The sequence below is a fragment of the Petromyzon marinus genome, chromosome 33 (genome assembly GCF_048934315.1).
Source record: "Petromyzon marinus isolate PM22_M1 ecotype Great Lakes invasive population chromosome 33, UKy_Petmar_22M1.pri1.0, whole genome shotgun sequence".
NCBI classification, from domain to species: domain Eukaryota; kingdom Metazoa; phylum Chordata; class Hyperoartia; order Petromyzontiformes; family Petromyzontidae; genus Petromyzon; species Petromyzon marinus.
In genome coordinates this window covers 1,973,910-1,990,480 of record NC_133699.1, presented here as the reverse complement: position 1 = coordinate 1,990,480, position 16,571 = coordinate 1,973,910, and the positions used below count along the sequence as shown (strand labels likewise).

Below are 16,571 nucleotides of genomic sequence, written 5' to 3'. Positions count from 1 at the left end.
AACAGTCGCCCCGTGCGTCCTAAAAATACCCAAGCATCCCATGTGGGCTAAATTAAAAAGTCCAAAACATGGCAAACAAACACGCTCTCACACACACACACGTTATATGTTTGGCTTAACAGTGGCATCACTCAAATGGAGTATACCATATTATAAATGGCATCCAGATTTGATTTAACTTTCTCATTAAATTATCCAAACTTTGATTGTGGAAATGTGCCTTTATTGTTTACCATGGTCTGTCAAATTCAAATACAATTTTGTAGGTTAGCTTGGCAGCCAAGAAGCACGGGGAGAAGATATATGCTTGGAATTACACTGAGTGACTGAAAGAGGACCAAGTGGATCAGAAGGGTCGAGACAGCATATTGACTGTGGACAAAAAAAGCCAATGTGATTGGGCAGGACACCTCGTTGGAAGAGATAATGGCCGAGACTAATGACAGAGTGGCAGCCAAAGTAGGGAACGTTGCTTGTCGAGGACGGCCACCTTGATGATAGAGCGATGAGAGCATCGTCGTGCGAGACCCTGCAGACGGTACGTTTAGTGGGCGTGCGATTCACTGCTTGGTTGCAGAGGCGTGCGCGGTTCAAACCCGGTCGGCCACCCCGATTAATACCGCAGGTGCATGGACCATAAAATACACGACGTCGTTTGCTTCGCAAGGGCACGTTAAAGATCCCGTGGTATCATTTGAAGAGCAGGCCATTGCGTGCCGGCTTAATGGTTCCATATCGGAAAAATTACTCGCAGATGTACGTGACGATCGTCACCCCAAATGCAAAAAACTAGTAGGACTCTCTGGAAATAGAATGAGGGCTTTTATGGGTACCAAGTGTAATAAAAACATAATAATTGTACAATCGGTTTACCCTTCCACCCAAGCCAGACGCCTTGAAAGAGGTGGGAGTAGCCACACTTTACCCCACAACACGCGACCTGCCGATTGATTGTGGTGAACCCATTCACACACTCCTGAGTGGACAGGGATGGAGGGTGGGTTTAGAAACTTGTGCCGCTGTTTCAACTGCCGTGCCAGGAGATCGAATTGAACCGGTGCCCCCTCGAAGTCCAGCGTTCCAACCACAACACCATGGCAGAACCCAGGTGGATGTTTCATTGCTAATCGGATGGCATCCCGCAAGCGTGTAAGCTTTAGCGTCTGGTGTAAAATGAACACAGTTGGCTGAGCAAATTCATCCTTCAAATCATCCCGCTTCTTGAACGTCTGAGAAGAGAAGGAAGAAAGTGCATGATATAAACGTTGCCCGGCTATCAACTCCTCCGTTATGAGCATTGCATTCGCACGCAGACACACACACACACATGCACGCACTCCTTCCTGGGGAACAGTGGGAAAGGCCAAGGCTCTGAAAACCAAAGCTACGGTTACCTAATGAGACAAATCGGCAGGGATTCGGTGCAACGTGCGAATCCACGGACTCAAGGCCCGCGATAGACTGTGCAAGCAAATGAATGCAATGTGCGTGCGTGCTTGTGTGCACAAGTGTAGGGTCAATTGTAAAATACATGCACGTGCATGCTTGTACACGCGTACTTTCTGCACGGACCTTTGTTTATGATTTTAAAGCTCCCACTGCTAAACCTTATTCCCGCACGTGCGCACGCACACACATATACACTACATGCTCCGCCACTCCCGGGCTCACGCTCTTTTGTCTGGAAAGGAAATAATTTGTCTCAGTCTAGGGGGTTGAGGTTCGGTGCCGGGGTTTCAGTCAAAGAAAGCCCTCGATAGAAACACGGGGATATAAAAACGTGCATGCACAAGCATCATCCCACGTGTGTACACCGACTAAGCCCTCCCCAACCATGGCCTGCACAGGATGTTGGGGCGAGCGCCGTGAGCAAGCACGTGTTAAGGCCAGCATGGTGCATAAGTGGTGGTGGTGTGTGGGCGACACAGCACCCAGTGGCCTTTGTCTCACCAGCGCTGATGTTTACACACCGTACTGGTGGTCATCTAAGTCTGAAATGATCTAGAGAAGGGGTCCATGACCAGTTCGAATGTCACGTGCCACCAAAGTGGTCAGGAGTAAAACTCACGTCGTAACGACAACAGCAGCCACCATTCGCCACTATAAGAGGCAGTGACATCACCACAGCATGCGTGCCAGGCTAGGTGCACCAAGCGAGCACTGCAGAACCACTCCCCAAGCACATGCACACACGGACGGCACCGTTATGCGTGTTCTTTCACCCGCACCCTTTTGTACGCAACACGCATGCGATCAGTTGACATGCTTGCCGTGTGTGAATGTGACCAAACGCCTTAGCGCTGTGGTGACAATCGCTATCCCTTCATGGTGGAATGGCAGCTGTGGTTGTACAGCAATGCACAGGAGTCGTGGGAACTTTGGCCGACAAAAAAACAAATGCACGGTGGGGCGAAGGAGCTGAACAAATTGCGCATATGCTCAGCAGCCAGCAGCGGCAGCAGCGATGGTTACTATTTTTATTTATTTTACTAGGTAAGGCCCACTGAACTATATAGCTCTTTTTCAGAAACGACCTGGTCACAAATGATAGCTGAACAAATTGGCTTACCATGTGGAAGTTCATAGAAGCCAAATACTCTGATTATAAATGCACGTTGATTCAAAATGCGAAGGGGGGAAAAAACAAGAGGACCCAGAGAAAAATCCACGCGACCACGGGGAGAGAGGCACGCAAATATACAACAGGCGTCAGAGTCGGGATCGAATCCACGACCTATCACCACCATGGCACCCCCATGGTGACTGTAGGCAGTGTTGGGTGTCCGCAACGCCCCCCTCCCCCCTCCCAACAACATTTCTGCCAAATATACACGGAATTGTTTTAAGTGTGCATTTTTCTCCATTCAACAAGACGACTTGTAACCTTGACTTCACCGAAAGAACCACAGGGTAAAGACGACGTATGTGCTGATCGCGCCGACGACGGAGGCTTTGAAGACACGCAGCAGCGTACGGACAGCAGGCTCGAGCACCCAATCAGTAGCCAGTGGTGGTGCCGATTTAATATAATTAAGTACATGTTTTAATAGCGGTGAGAATGTGCCACACTCCATCATTAGCTTTGGTCAATCCACTGTTGGATGAAGGCCTCTCCGAACGAGCGCCACCTCTCACGATCCTCAGATGTAATAATCCTCCGAGCACCTTGCGCAAGAGCTAATTTCATTGCTCCATCTTCCCAGTTGATGTCCTCTCTCGCACCTTCGTAGTTTGCGCATAGATTTTAAAAAAATAAATTAAATCCGGTGTGTCAATGCTACAACGTAGCTTGGCAACAGTAATTAACGATAGCGTTAGCAAATAACTGGTCACTGTGCATCTGTAATCTAAGCAATAACCACCGGGAACCATTTACGAGGAGGACAATCTCCAACCAACAAAGTGTGGCTGCGCTCCTGCTGAACGTACCGCGAGATTCTTTCACACCGTACATAGCCAACCGCGCTAATCGGAGGTGCGCGTATGAGGCAATTGCCAAGCGAGGTATGCACGGGTGTTCATGTACGGCCTGGTAACGCCGATCGAGGACTCTCGCCGTTCACTCAGTCGGTTCAAGTCGCCTCCGAGGCGTTCTCCAGCCGTGGGTTTGAAGCCAGCGTGAGGCGCTTGGCTGCATCAGCAACACCGACGCTGCGCCCGAGACCCCTTGGCTTCTCAGTTTTCAGGCAGAAGGCCCAACTATGGCCAAGTCGCTGATATGAGGCCATACATCTTTGTTCGCCCTCCCACCCCCAACTCCACTCTATCCCCCCCTCACGTCACCCAACTCTTCACACTCGGGGGGGGGGGGGACACAAAGCCTGAAGGCAGACCCTGGACCAAACTGAATCAGCTGCTAGCTCCACCACAGAATGTGCTTTTTACGGCATCTTTACGGTGCCAGACGGAAGGCTCTGTGCTTTCCATCATGCGCACGGAAAGCGCGGGGGAAATATGCCGCTAAATAACAAATCGTTGTTTGGGCTTGCGTGGGGGCAACTGTGGAATGTTGTGTCCGCTGGTTAACACCGCGGAGCGTAGTGTGTACGTTTGCGAATGTGCGTTTTTTTTATTAAGAAGCACAGCATTGTAATCGGAGTATCGCAAACAACAAGGAGATTAAAGTATCGGCTGGGAAGAAGGGAAGTGCGGTCACGATGTTATCTGCGTTACTGTCATCAATCATGCAGTTGAGTGTGTTGAAAGTGTAACATTTATCTCCGCAGAGTGAAAAATGCATCTACTGCCAGATTAAATGTATACGCGCCCGATGGCTGGCCTGTAAACTAATGGCTTGTTCAAATTTATTCATGACTTTGGTCACGTCATCAGAAAAATATCCACTGGGAAATGATTTTTTTCTTTCATAATTATACCCATTACGGAGAATATTCACGGAGAGGAAAAATGATGCATCTATTTAATTTACACTTGGACTTTTCTCTCCACCGGTGTCATGAATGATTAATACAAACCATTTGCATCTTCACTGTTGATGCAAGACGTCAACTGCAGACTTTCCATCACTTAGAATAATGATTCATTAATATAAAGTGCGCGACATAGTTTGTGTTATGAGGGCGACGCAAGGCAAGCACAAAAACACGCAAACACATTAGGGCCGAAAACACCCCGAGTCAGCCGAAACGCACGTTATTTATTTTATAAGTAATGCTTAATTAGTTAACGCATTTTAAACAACGCAAGTCAAAAATAAACAGTTTTATGTAATACCTATTACGCAGTATATTACGCAGAGATTCATATTAAATTCAATTACATTTTATTTATATTTTTCAATGTATAAGTTCATTTGTAAAAAAATAATCACTGCATTGTGCCTTTTTTCATTCTATGAATACTGTCACTCAAATGCAACAAAAAACAACCCAAAATGTAAAAGGGGTCATCTTTAAAAGTTGGTGGAGAAAATGTCAGTGCGGGGGACACGGGTCTGGTGCCTCGTGCCTCTGACACAGAGCGAGCCAGCGTTGTGCGCCCTCGTGGTGCGGCGTTAATTTTACGATCATAAGTTTGCCACGCCACGCCGGAACCAAACCGCGATTAGCTGGCCTCGCAAGGCATCCGAATTTTGGCCCGGGACCGGGCAGGGGCCCGAGCCAGCCGCGTCTATTCCGCGCGACTTCAGCGGCGCCGCTCGGATTTTTGCGGGTGGGGAATAAACAAAGCGAAGCTCCACCTGCGCTGCGGCTGGTTCGTTTCGGTGTGACTCGGTTGCATGGTGGAAGAGGGGTCTGACAGCAGCTGGGGGGCCACTGAAACAGGGCCTAAAGAGCAGGAGGGTCCCCCAAAAACTTACAAGGAATTTCTATTCAATATACTCAATCGCTTGGCTATTTAATGTCGAAGCAAATTCTGACAATATATACTGAATGTGGGACACATGGTTATGTAATTTTGTGGTTAATATCTCAACCAACAATTTTCGTTTATGAAAACGTACGTCTGCCTAGTCTGTGCTCCAAGTGGTATTGCCCAAAATAACGTGCTTATTACATATTAAAATAACACCCGCTACAATCTAGGCCTGAGCAAAGTTGCTCCGTGTAACTCTGGCAATGGGGGGGATGGTGCTATGCACTGGGTGGGCCCCCACATTTCTCTCTGTGGGCTCTGTGTGAGCAATGAGACGGGTGCGTGGGAGGGTGAGAGAATTTCACTGTGAGAGAGGAAAACCCCCCAAAAAACGTGCTAAACAAAGTTAAGTGTCATCCCAACACTCCTGCTGGGTCATTTCCCCAAGTATTTGGCCAAACAAAGCCCTTTATCAGCAAGGAATAAGCGAGGCATAAGTATGGTTTAGGTAGCACTTTCGTAATTGACACGTGCAAATACTGCAACTGTGGAATCTTTGCTTGGGAAACACAAATGAAGTGGGAAACACAAATGAAGTGGGAAACACAAATGAAGTGACCATGCATCGATATTGTTTTCCCATCTAAAATATAGAAACATACGTTTAGATTATTAAGATTTTTTTTCTGCTATAAATCGCCACACGATGGGCCACTTTGTTTGGCTATCATTTGTGGCCAAGTCGCGATTGAAAAATAAACTAATAGTTCAACGAGCAGAAAAAATTGTTTAGTTTAATTTGTATATATTTTTTAAGTGATTTGTTTACCTTTCCCATACATTTCACTCCGGTCGTATTTGTTGTATTGTTTGTTGGTGTAACGTTCTGACCCGCCCCTACTGGACATCTATGAAAAAAGAGCTTTATAGCTCATCGGATTCCTCCAGTATAAATAAATGTTCTGATTCTAATAATTATCCATCGATGTAGAGATGTTATCACCGAACTCAAAATCCAATGGGCACCAAGGGATACATTTACATGTGAAAATGTCAATCTGCATGAGACATCAGAAACTATATCCAAGTAATGTGTTTCATAACTGCAGTAAAATGCACATAGCGAATGGGTAAAAAGTGGTACCTCAAGATATTACAACCATTTGGGCCCATATAAAATTACGGAATATACACCCTTCAAGATTGGAATACCCTCCAAACCGAGTTCCTTAGCCATTGCGTGCAGGAATACCCCTAACATTTACAGCAAACACAATTAACAAGAATACAAATACACGCATGCGTGGCCATGCATGCACACGCGAGGCACTTACACTGGCAGTGGTGGGTGCTGGCCCATTTGGGGGCCCTACACAAAAATTAGGGCAGGATAGATACAGACAAGAGATGGAGCCGTAGTGAGATGAGAAAAATGCGTGTGGACAAATGAAAGAGGCGTAATTGAGATGAGCGATGCCGATGAGAAAGCGATGGAGTAAAAACGAGTGTTCGCGCGCACGATGCAAACCGGTTTTCACTTTCCCGCAACGCTATTAATCATAAAGGGCCCAGACGAAAAGGAATACATTAAAGTTGAGTCGAAGTGTGTTGCGGGAGGTGTACTGACAAATAAGGAAACGGGGGGGGGGGGGGGGGGGGAGGTACTGAGTGGAGAAAGTGTCTGGTTGTGCGATGTGAAGTAGCTTGCGTGACTTAAAAAGCTCGAGTAGGAATTTTATTTGTATTTCCCTCCACCCCCGCCCCCGCCCCCCGAAGTACGTGGCGGTGCAACACATTGGGTCTCCGCTAACGATCGCCACCTTTCCGAGTCATGTGAGGGACAGGCCTAGTCTGCTCGCCGACGGAGAGCGGTCGGAGAGACGCTGGCGTAACGAAAATGTGCAGCCGGACGCAGCGGGACTCCGTCGTGCAAAAAATGTAAAAGCGTTAATTAATAAGTCATTCCACTCCTCCAGATTCGCGCAACTCGACAGGAACAACATTACAGGGAGCACTTTACGTTGGCGCTGCATGGAAACTAAGCCAGGTTATCACATTGTGGTGAATGTTTCATGGGATTGCTGTGCTATAAAACACACCTTTTTAAAAAAAAAAAATGTGACCCACTTAAAGGAATCCGTGTCAGTTCTCGTAGTCGCGTTTCACAAATATTAAAGGATATTTTGGTCCAGCCGTTGGCGTGGATTGTTTATGTTTGGCAGCAGCTGGTGGGAAAGCAGAGTCCAAATCCCCCAGTAGGAAAACGCACCATAACAGATTTTTTTTTGCTCTCCGCCTTTACCAGGATGCACGAATCTGTTGCTTGCAGCACGGCAGGTCAGAATTCAGGAAAAGCCACGTTTCCTGATGTTCCGGGGGAGGGGGTGGATGTGGGAACTTACAGTGGGTGCATGCTGCACAGGCATGAGGATAAAGCGAAGGCAGCTCAAAGTAGGTTGTTGAAGGTGAGCAAGAAAACTCCTTTCTTAGATTGACAGTGAGCATGGGCTCAAGCCACGCTGGTTCTGCGTACGTACATATGTAGAACTTCTTTCTCGCCGTACGTAGCCAACCGTGCTAATCGCGGGGCTCTGATGATAACTATTTTGTCAAAATGAAACTAGCGTGATTTGAGCAAGCGTGTCTCCTATTGCACGAGCTGCGGCTCCGGCGCGAATTTAGGTAGTCCCAGAAGTAAGGACCATGAGCAGAGGACGTGGAACGCGAGCGTGCAAGAGATCTGGCGAAACGAAAGGCCGGCCGCGGACGTGGAACACGAGAGACTCGCGAGCTGACCCAGCGGGCGAGCCTCCCGGCTTCGCGTTCCCGAGTATGCCGCCCTCACTTTGAGGTAGCCCCATCCTGGGAAATCTCTAAGTTATCTCACCGGGACTTCAAAAGTCCCCGGTTTGTTGTCAGTTGCGGATTGTTCTTCCCACGACACGTCGCCTGTTTTTTCAGTGGTGGCAACCATACTCCCTCGGCAAAGGAGGACGGTCGTGAACCACATGAGAGCACCACATGGACGCTGCGGATACCTCGTGCACCAAGGGAGACTCGAGAACACCCCACAGCGCGAGAAATGGTGAACAAACTTCAAACGATGGAACCTGGAGTGCAACGCTGCCCACCGTTACTCACCCCCAGCAAACATCTCCGCATATCCCACAGCACGCGACTGGAAATCAAAGCTTACAAATTATCATACGACATCATCGTCATCATCAGTCTAAACCAGGTAAGGCCCACTGAGCTATGCAGCTCTTTGTCAGAAGTGACCGAACCACAAATGATGGCTCAACAAAGAGGCGTATCACATGTGGACATTTATAGCAGCCAAATAGTCTGAATGCATGTTTCTAAATGTGGAAAGAGAAAACCGGAGGACATGGATCAAAATCCATGCGACAACGGGCAGAGAGACATGAAAACTTCAAATATACAGCAGGCGTCAGAGTAAGAATCGAAACCCAGGCCCTCCTGGGATGATTCTGTGTCAGCCAATTTCACAGCTATTTCACGAGGAATATCTGTAATCACCGTCGTGTGTGAGCACAGCAACAACAAAACAACAACACAAACGTCAAATAGTGAAAACGAGGACGAGGTTCTCAGTATCAGAATCGAAACCATGACCACCTGTATACCAAGCGAGGTAGTTACAATATCGCTACCGTGACACCCCTGCATCATCGCCATCACCAGGCGAATGTGATCGCTTTAAAGAAAAAGGTGGAGGTGCAACCCAGCAACAGCTTACTCATGGCACTTCACTAGAGAGGGAGAGCTAAGGAGAGCTTCTCTCTCAAGAATATTTGGCCTACTCTTCCATACTGGCCAGGAAGAGGTGGGAGCACCCACACATAAACCCTCGCCGTACGTTGTGACCTACCAAGAGACGAACAGGGGTGGACCCAATTACACAGCAGCTGGGGTGGGATTTAGTAAACCTGCTGTGAACCATTCCATCACGGCAGCAATATTCCTTCACCAAAATCTGCACGCGGAAGTTCATTTTCTGCATTAAAAATAATAAACCAACTCAGTGGGCATAAAACAGTCACTGAAGCGTGTAACAAGAGCGTGTTTTTTTATTTCGGGAAATGAATGTTCAATTCCGGTTCTGCCGAGGACAAATGAGTCGCTCGCCCTTCGCTGGAACGGCACGGCGGCGTATCAGAGAAGACGTGCAATCCCTCTTTCACACAACGGGGCAGTAAGAACGGCACATTTCGAACGGCGGCCCCCCTATAAATCATTGAGCCACAAAATCCACAGATTAAAAAAAAGCGTCTTTAACTTACTTAGAGATAAGGAAGCCGTCCACAGGCAGGGGTTGGTTTGACTGCTGTACTCACGCACCATCTATCAAATGTGCAAATACGTAGCAGTGGGTGATGGGAGGAGGTGTTTGTAAATGCATGTGCGAGCCCTTTGCAAAATGGTAAGCACCAAATTGAAAGTCTTATTACACTTGCAGAGACATTATTATTATGAGTTTTATTTTTACCGTTTCATTTGCGCTGATATTAATACTGCTGTTCCATTGCCCCGAAATGTTTCATTGCGCCTTTCCCAGGTCTCCCTTGCAACCGAGACATCTTCAAATATGTCACGTGTCTTCCCCACCATTGTATAAAGTATCATCATAACGAAAATAATACATTTTGGTACATTGTCAATCCATTGTCGAGAGAAGGCCTACTCACGTCATATCTGCCATAGGGATTATTTGACCATACTTCACCACTCTGGTCAAAGTGAAGTGAGTGGTAAAGTGGAAGGGACCAGGTCTGGTTCAATTATCACTCGCCAATGATGTCGGTTGCAATGGGGAATCAAACTCAGGCTTTTGATTCATGGCACATTGTGTGCATCACCACTGATCCACCCCAAACAAAGGATATTGAATGAAGGTTTACAATACATGCAGACAAAATAACAATTATTGTTGGCGAAATATATACCATTGGGTAAGAGTATTACATTCTCCAAACAACAAAAAATCCCTGTAATAACACACATAAATAACGTATAGGGCTTCCTCTAGCTTTGTAGCATCTTTATAGCGCTAGCATCTACCCAATTACAGCAAAGGGCGTCCCTAGGAAAGAAACGATTTCACGGACCAAACACCGTCGCTATGAACGCAACTTTAAAACCTCACAGGGACCCATCGCCAACTTCTGTGACGAGCTCAAAAAGGGGGCATTTTTATCCCCCGGGGTGTCTCTGTCATCCCACAATCCCGTCCCGCGTCTGCATCCTTTGCGCCCGGGCACAAAGAGCAACAACAACAACAGCGACAACGCTGTCAAGGACTAGAGGGGACACGCCGCCTGTAGGTTTGGGAGGACCACGTCCTCATAAAATTGCAACAATTACAGCGGCACCCCTCCCTCCAGCCCAGGAGGGACAATGCTTCGGCTCGCTTTAACAGCCATCATTTCCAGCAGCCGGGTCGTCCTATTTGCATTCTTCACATTTTACAACCCGCGATCAAGGCAATAGCTTTATTGGGCAGTTGAGGCGAGGAGGAGTTTAACATTTTTTTTAATGTTACGAGTTGGGGGGAGGGAGGGAGGGCGCTCGCTCGCCGGTTGGCACCTGGCACACGTTGGCAGGAGCCCGGTCTGTTCGCTCGTCCGGGAGGGGGGCACGGCAGCGCTCTGGAAGCCGCCGTGCCCCCTCCGAGTGCACGACTGCCCCGGTGCTTCTTGGTTTCGCCACAGATGCGCGGTGACGCGTTGTTTGCTACGCCGATTGCTCTTCTATTTTCAACGCCGTATCAAATGGCGCTTATTGGAAATGTATTTGATTTAATTTGATTTTGTGCGTGTACTTTTTTTTCTTCTGATTTCTCCTGCATTATGGATACCCTTTATATTTTGGTAGAAGACGATGCCTTATTGAGCGTAGCCCACGTGATGACTGGAAGAGGTTGAGCAGCACTTCGCACGCTTTGCCACGAGCACGGTGATCTCACTACAATCCCTGGCCACGGCTAACACCAGCAGCGAGCGATATCCATATCGGCCCTGGTTCACCCTCTTCACCAACCCCGGCACTGACCAGCATGGTGAAGTATGCTCAACCCCTCACACACCCCCCCCCGCCCCCGACTGACGCAGCATGAGGTGGCGGCTCTATTGACAAAGGGCTGTGGAAAAGCAATAAACACTTTAGAAAAACAGGCCTTAGAAGTGATGGCTGGAAAAGAACGTTGAACACCTTACGAAGACGCATCAATACATGTGTACGTTATCAAAGACTCGACAGATCTAACCGGGGGTTTCTCAGCTCTGGGCGAGGGCCGCTTCACAGTGGAGATTTTGCCATTGCGATCATCTTTGGACGTCCAATGAGGACAGCCCCTGCTTTGATGTGTACATTAAGCAGCTCAGATGACAGGCATCTGCTAATTGGCAGGCACATTAAGTTGGCTGGACACAGCGGTGGTAGCGAAGGCTAATGCCGGGCAGCCGAGAGAGTTTTTTTTTGACCCTCGCTCGCGTGCCAATAACTGGCGCGGTGATGGAGCCTGTGGAGGATGTCGACGGGCACTTTAAAGTTCCTTTGCCGCCACAATTCACCGCTCCGCCATATCCGCGCACGAGCATTCGTCACGATTAAAACCCGGTGCGGCTCGCGTTTCTCTGGGGAAAACTAAAAAAAATTAGTTAAGTAAAATGACGACGCGAGATGTTCGTCCGTGTATGTGCATTGAACGTCTTTCGCACCGTAACGTAGCCAACCGTGCTAATCGGAGGTGCTTTCAATCTAGATAATTTAAAAGTGCATAGCTCCAAGTGGCTTCCTAATATTGGAAGGAGGAGCGTTCTAGACGGCCGCAGAAGCGCGTCTGAAAGCGCGATGATGCGGTGAGACTGTCGTTGGCCAAAAACTGCCACTGCGAGGATGAGCGGAGTTCGCGTGACGGTTATCAGCAAGGCATTGCGGTCCATTTGTGGCCAAGCTTTTCGCATGTAATCGCGTGCGACCTTCCAACGTGTATTTGTTCGGCAACCGGAAACCAATGCATCTCGGCGAGCACTGGGTGGACACGGTCAGACTTCGCGAGTGATCTTTCCAGAGGCGTCCGTGGCCGCGAGGAAGGGGATGCGTGTCGCGCGTGTCGCGTGCGTACCGACGAGAGAGCGGCCGGTGACCCATTTATCACGTGCCGAGGCAGCACCGGCGGACGAAAGGTTACAGAGATAAAATTGCAGCGCGGGCACGGGATTTATTAACGACCGTCATTAAGGGAGGTGTTTCAGAAACAAAGTGCCGTTTACGCCGTGGGATGCTGCCGTGGGTGTAATGGGTCAGCGCGCTGGACGCGCAAATCCTGCGGGTGCCGGTTGGATTTCTATCTGCCGGGTGCTGCTGTCGAAATAATGGGCTGTACTCTCTCCCCTCAGCCGTATGGGCTGGATAGACCGGGTAAGTCGATCGGCAGGTCACGTGCGGTGGAAGAGTAGGCCAAATACTCCCTCTGTAGAGGAGTTCGCTCGTGGAGGCCCTTCCGCCAGCAGTGACCTGAGCAAGGAATATCAGCGCTGCACCTTTACCATTACGCACTGCCTCACGTTGAGAAATTCCGCGATTCAGCAACGGGTTAAAACGGAAACACTCGCTCCTCTTCGGACAAGGACTAACAAATATAGTGATGCGGAGCACGGCCCATATAGCACACATCAGTTCTCATTAGCACTCTACGACAGGGAGATAAAGGTAAAATTAAAGGTCAGCCATTCGCACATGGTCCTGCTGCTGCAGCAGCAGCAGCAGAGGGATGGTCTTTGCCTTACGAGGGAAGAATTTAACCCCTTACACACATTTCACGCGTGTGCACAATGCCCCGCACATCACCAGAGACAATCTGGCCTGTCACCATGCAGGTGTGCACAGATTGTGCAAAACATGTGATCGAAGGAAATTCTGGCTATTTTTTAGGGCAGAAAAACGCGTCTTGCAAATGATACGTTTACATGTGTAAATATAGAGGCAAGCGAGTGTTAATGTAGCGTGAATGAAACAGATTGTTCCACCTTGTTGCTGGGTTGCTGACGATGCGATTGGAAAACAGGAGACAAAATTCGCACTCGGGTAACGCCAGACACTCTGCGAGCAGATCTTTGTTACTTTGTTCCACTCACATCTTCAACAACACGCCAGCCGCAAGCCCCACGCAGGCCCTGCACAACGTCCATGAAGAGTAGAAGCTGGATACAAGCACACACCCCCTTTGGGAGAAAGGCGAACTCTGCTTATATCTACAGTAATGTACGTTTCTCAAAAGTAATCCATCAGCCTTCAAGCCCACCAGCGAAATGTAAAGGATGTGTTGCTTACAGAAGGGCTGCGCTTATATCTGGCTACTAAAATACCGTCTCCTTTCACCTGGTGTAACAAAACAATTGTCGCCTGCTTGCTTTCTTTTGCACACATGTCACGATTCTTGCAACCAGCACACATTGAAATACATTTCCGTAAAAGTCTCGGCTGCACGAAATAATATTCGCTGAGCTGCCGTGCTTCGGGGGACAGCAGCCGGTGCCGAATCATCTCTCCGCCCGTTGTGCTCTCAGATTGTACAGCGCACCGCCCCTGAACATAGCTCCTCCGTACATGGTGCGAAACGTCTGACATCGCACTGGATACACACCGTACGGCACGACCCGAACACGCGTCGGAGAGCCGCGTTGAAGAAAACGAGCGGGACATTGACGCGGCACTCGCGAGCAGCAGCCGCAGCCGCACAGGGAAAACACTCGCCACTGACCCCACCCCACTCCGTCCACCCACCACACTCCACTGTGATTTACCACCGTTCATAAACCACCTGTGCGTGCATTACTCTTATCTGCGGGTCATCGGTGGGGACACGGGGCAGAAGAATGCTACAGCTCAGGTGAGCCAATAACCCCGCGCTGGACGCCTTTGTCCCAACACTCTTGCGCCTCCACCCCAAACTCTACCCACATCTTAACCACAACACAGGCGGCTGCTGCAGGATAAGTAAGCATCCGTAGCCATAAACCCTCGACCTCTTGACTCTGTGCCTTAACCCTATCGGTGAGCGGGGCTTTGCTCGGACCGAAAAGGAGGGGTCGCCCGCTAAAAAAACCCAACCCCATACTTAAATCTGCATTTGCGGGGCGTTCCATCTGTTGCAGGGCGTTAAACGCCCCTCCTCCCCCACCACTGCTGTGCTACAACATCTTCTCCCAGGGGAGAGTGAGGAGTGGGGGTGGGGGGGCACAGAAGATTACAAAAGGGGATTCACGTTAAGCAACAGGAATTGGCCTCTGCCGAGCCCCGGCTCAGACAGGCCATGAGTAACGCAGGCGCACAGATCTCCATGAGCTTGGCCGCAGGCCGGACACCGCCCCCGGAGCAGCTGCGACGTCGCAGCGGAGCGCCAACGCAGCCGGGCGGCACGCGGGCACCCTCGCCGAACTTCACCCATCTGTCAGAAGAGCTCCGCCAATTACCGCGCGGGGCTCTCGCGCACGGCAAAGCAATGCCCGTGGGTCGGTAGCGTTACCGATCGATGCAGAAGGAGCGTTGACGGCCAACCGCGTTGTCTAAAGGGATGAAACGATGTTCGCTGTGAAACAAGCCAAATTCAATACGCACACAAAATGTTTCGTGAACATAAATCCGTTGTGGTCTTATTGATACCTCGTGCCTACGCATGTGTATTACTATTGTCACAATCAGCAATGTTCAATCCACTGCTGGATGAAGGCCTCTCCTCCGAGACGCCGCCATCTCACGTGATCCTGCGAATTTATAATACACCCAACACCTACACGTGAGCCGATTCCATTGCTCTATCTCCCCAGTAGATGAGACTGCATCGGTGCATCAGTGTCATTCAACAAACATTATCAGCATATTGCCTATCTTCTGCAATTTCAAATCACACGTGGTGGAGGAATTCTGTATTTAATTAACAAGATCAGCAGACGTTTTGGGTCATCAGAGGCGAAGCTTAAATCCTCTCCGCGCGGAATTCGGCAGAGTGATCTTGTTTTGGCAGCACGACGCTATTCGTGCGAGCGCACTTTTGAGCAATATTAACATTTCGCCGTTCGCGAGCGTCCATCCTAGCCCTTGTGATTATTATTTTTTTATTTTCTTCACCTGGCTAACCGCGCCGAGCCGGGCGGCAGCCGCTTCGTCATCGGCGGTGCGACGAAAGAGAGAGAGAGAGTGTGAGAGGGCCCGGAGACTGCCGTCTCGAGTCCACCAATCAGGAAGATGCTCGTCGGCAACGTGTGGTCCGCCGCTGATCACATCCACGGGGCGGGTTGCTGGGCACACGTTGGCCCCGCACGCGAAGGGTTTGGCTGCACGCGGACCCCGGCCGTGACATTGGCACCCTGCAGGTTTGAGTCAACGCGGCCGCGGCCGCGGCCGTGCTAAGATTCTGAAGCCGATTTTACTCCTGCCGACACCTTGCATCTCTCGCGCGCCGTGACATTTTCTTGATCGACTCGTCAGCCACCTCGCGAGGGCGGGGTTCGCACGGTGGAAGAGGCAGAGATAAATCAAATTGCGCGGCGCATGCAATGCTCACGTACGGAAGGGCAGGAGGTTTATCGGTGAAGAGAAGCAATGCGTCATCGTTGACCCGTTGTGTTGTACTGTACGCGGATAAACGAGCGCGCTCGTTATTTGTACATTTTGGATTGCTTTGTATGCAGGGGAAGGGTTGGCACCGCTGAGCTACCAGAAAAAAAAACCGGGGCATGTTATAGGAGCAATATCTCACAACAGCAGAACTGGCGAAAACTGCACGTGACTGACAACAACTGGAACTGTTACTGTTGAATATTCCCAGAAGACTTCCAGAATTCCACAGAAAGCTACCTCAAAAAGAGGATGACCCCGGATAGGGCAGGACAGGTGGAAACCCCACACAGACATGGAGTGGTGATACAGTGGTGACCCAGTAAACATATAATGTTGGGCCAACGTTGACCGAAAATTGCACGTTCACTGGGTAGTGCACTGCGCTACGAACATCGCGGCCTGTCGTCAGCTGCCTAAAACATATCAAAGAACGTTTTCCCTTTGCAATGTACATCAGCGTGAAGTAAGTAACAATATCATTTGAGAAATGTGCTGCGACTGGCGGCTGGATTTCACGGCTGGCCATGGCGGGTCCTGCCCACTTTCCCCACCACCAGCCACCCTTCCCCGGACCAGCATAGTGAAGTATGGTTAAACAACCCCCCGTGCGT

At 49.5% G+C, this 16,571-nt stretch overlaps 1 protein-coding gene across 4 annotated transcripts in view; it reads right to left on the bottom strand.

Annotated features, from left to right (window-relative positions):
* LOC116948291 (kinesin-like protein KIF26B) overlaps positions 1-16,571 on the bottom strand; it is a 123,410-nt gene that overhangs the window by 71,697 nt on the left and 35,142 nt on the right. The gene's annotated exons all lie outside the window — the stretch shown is intronic.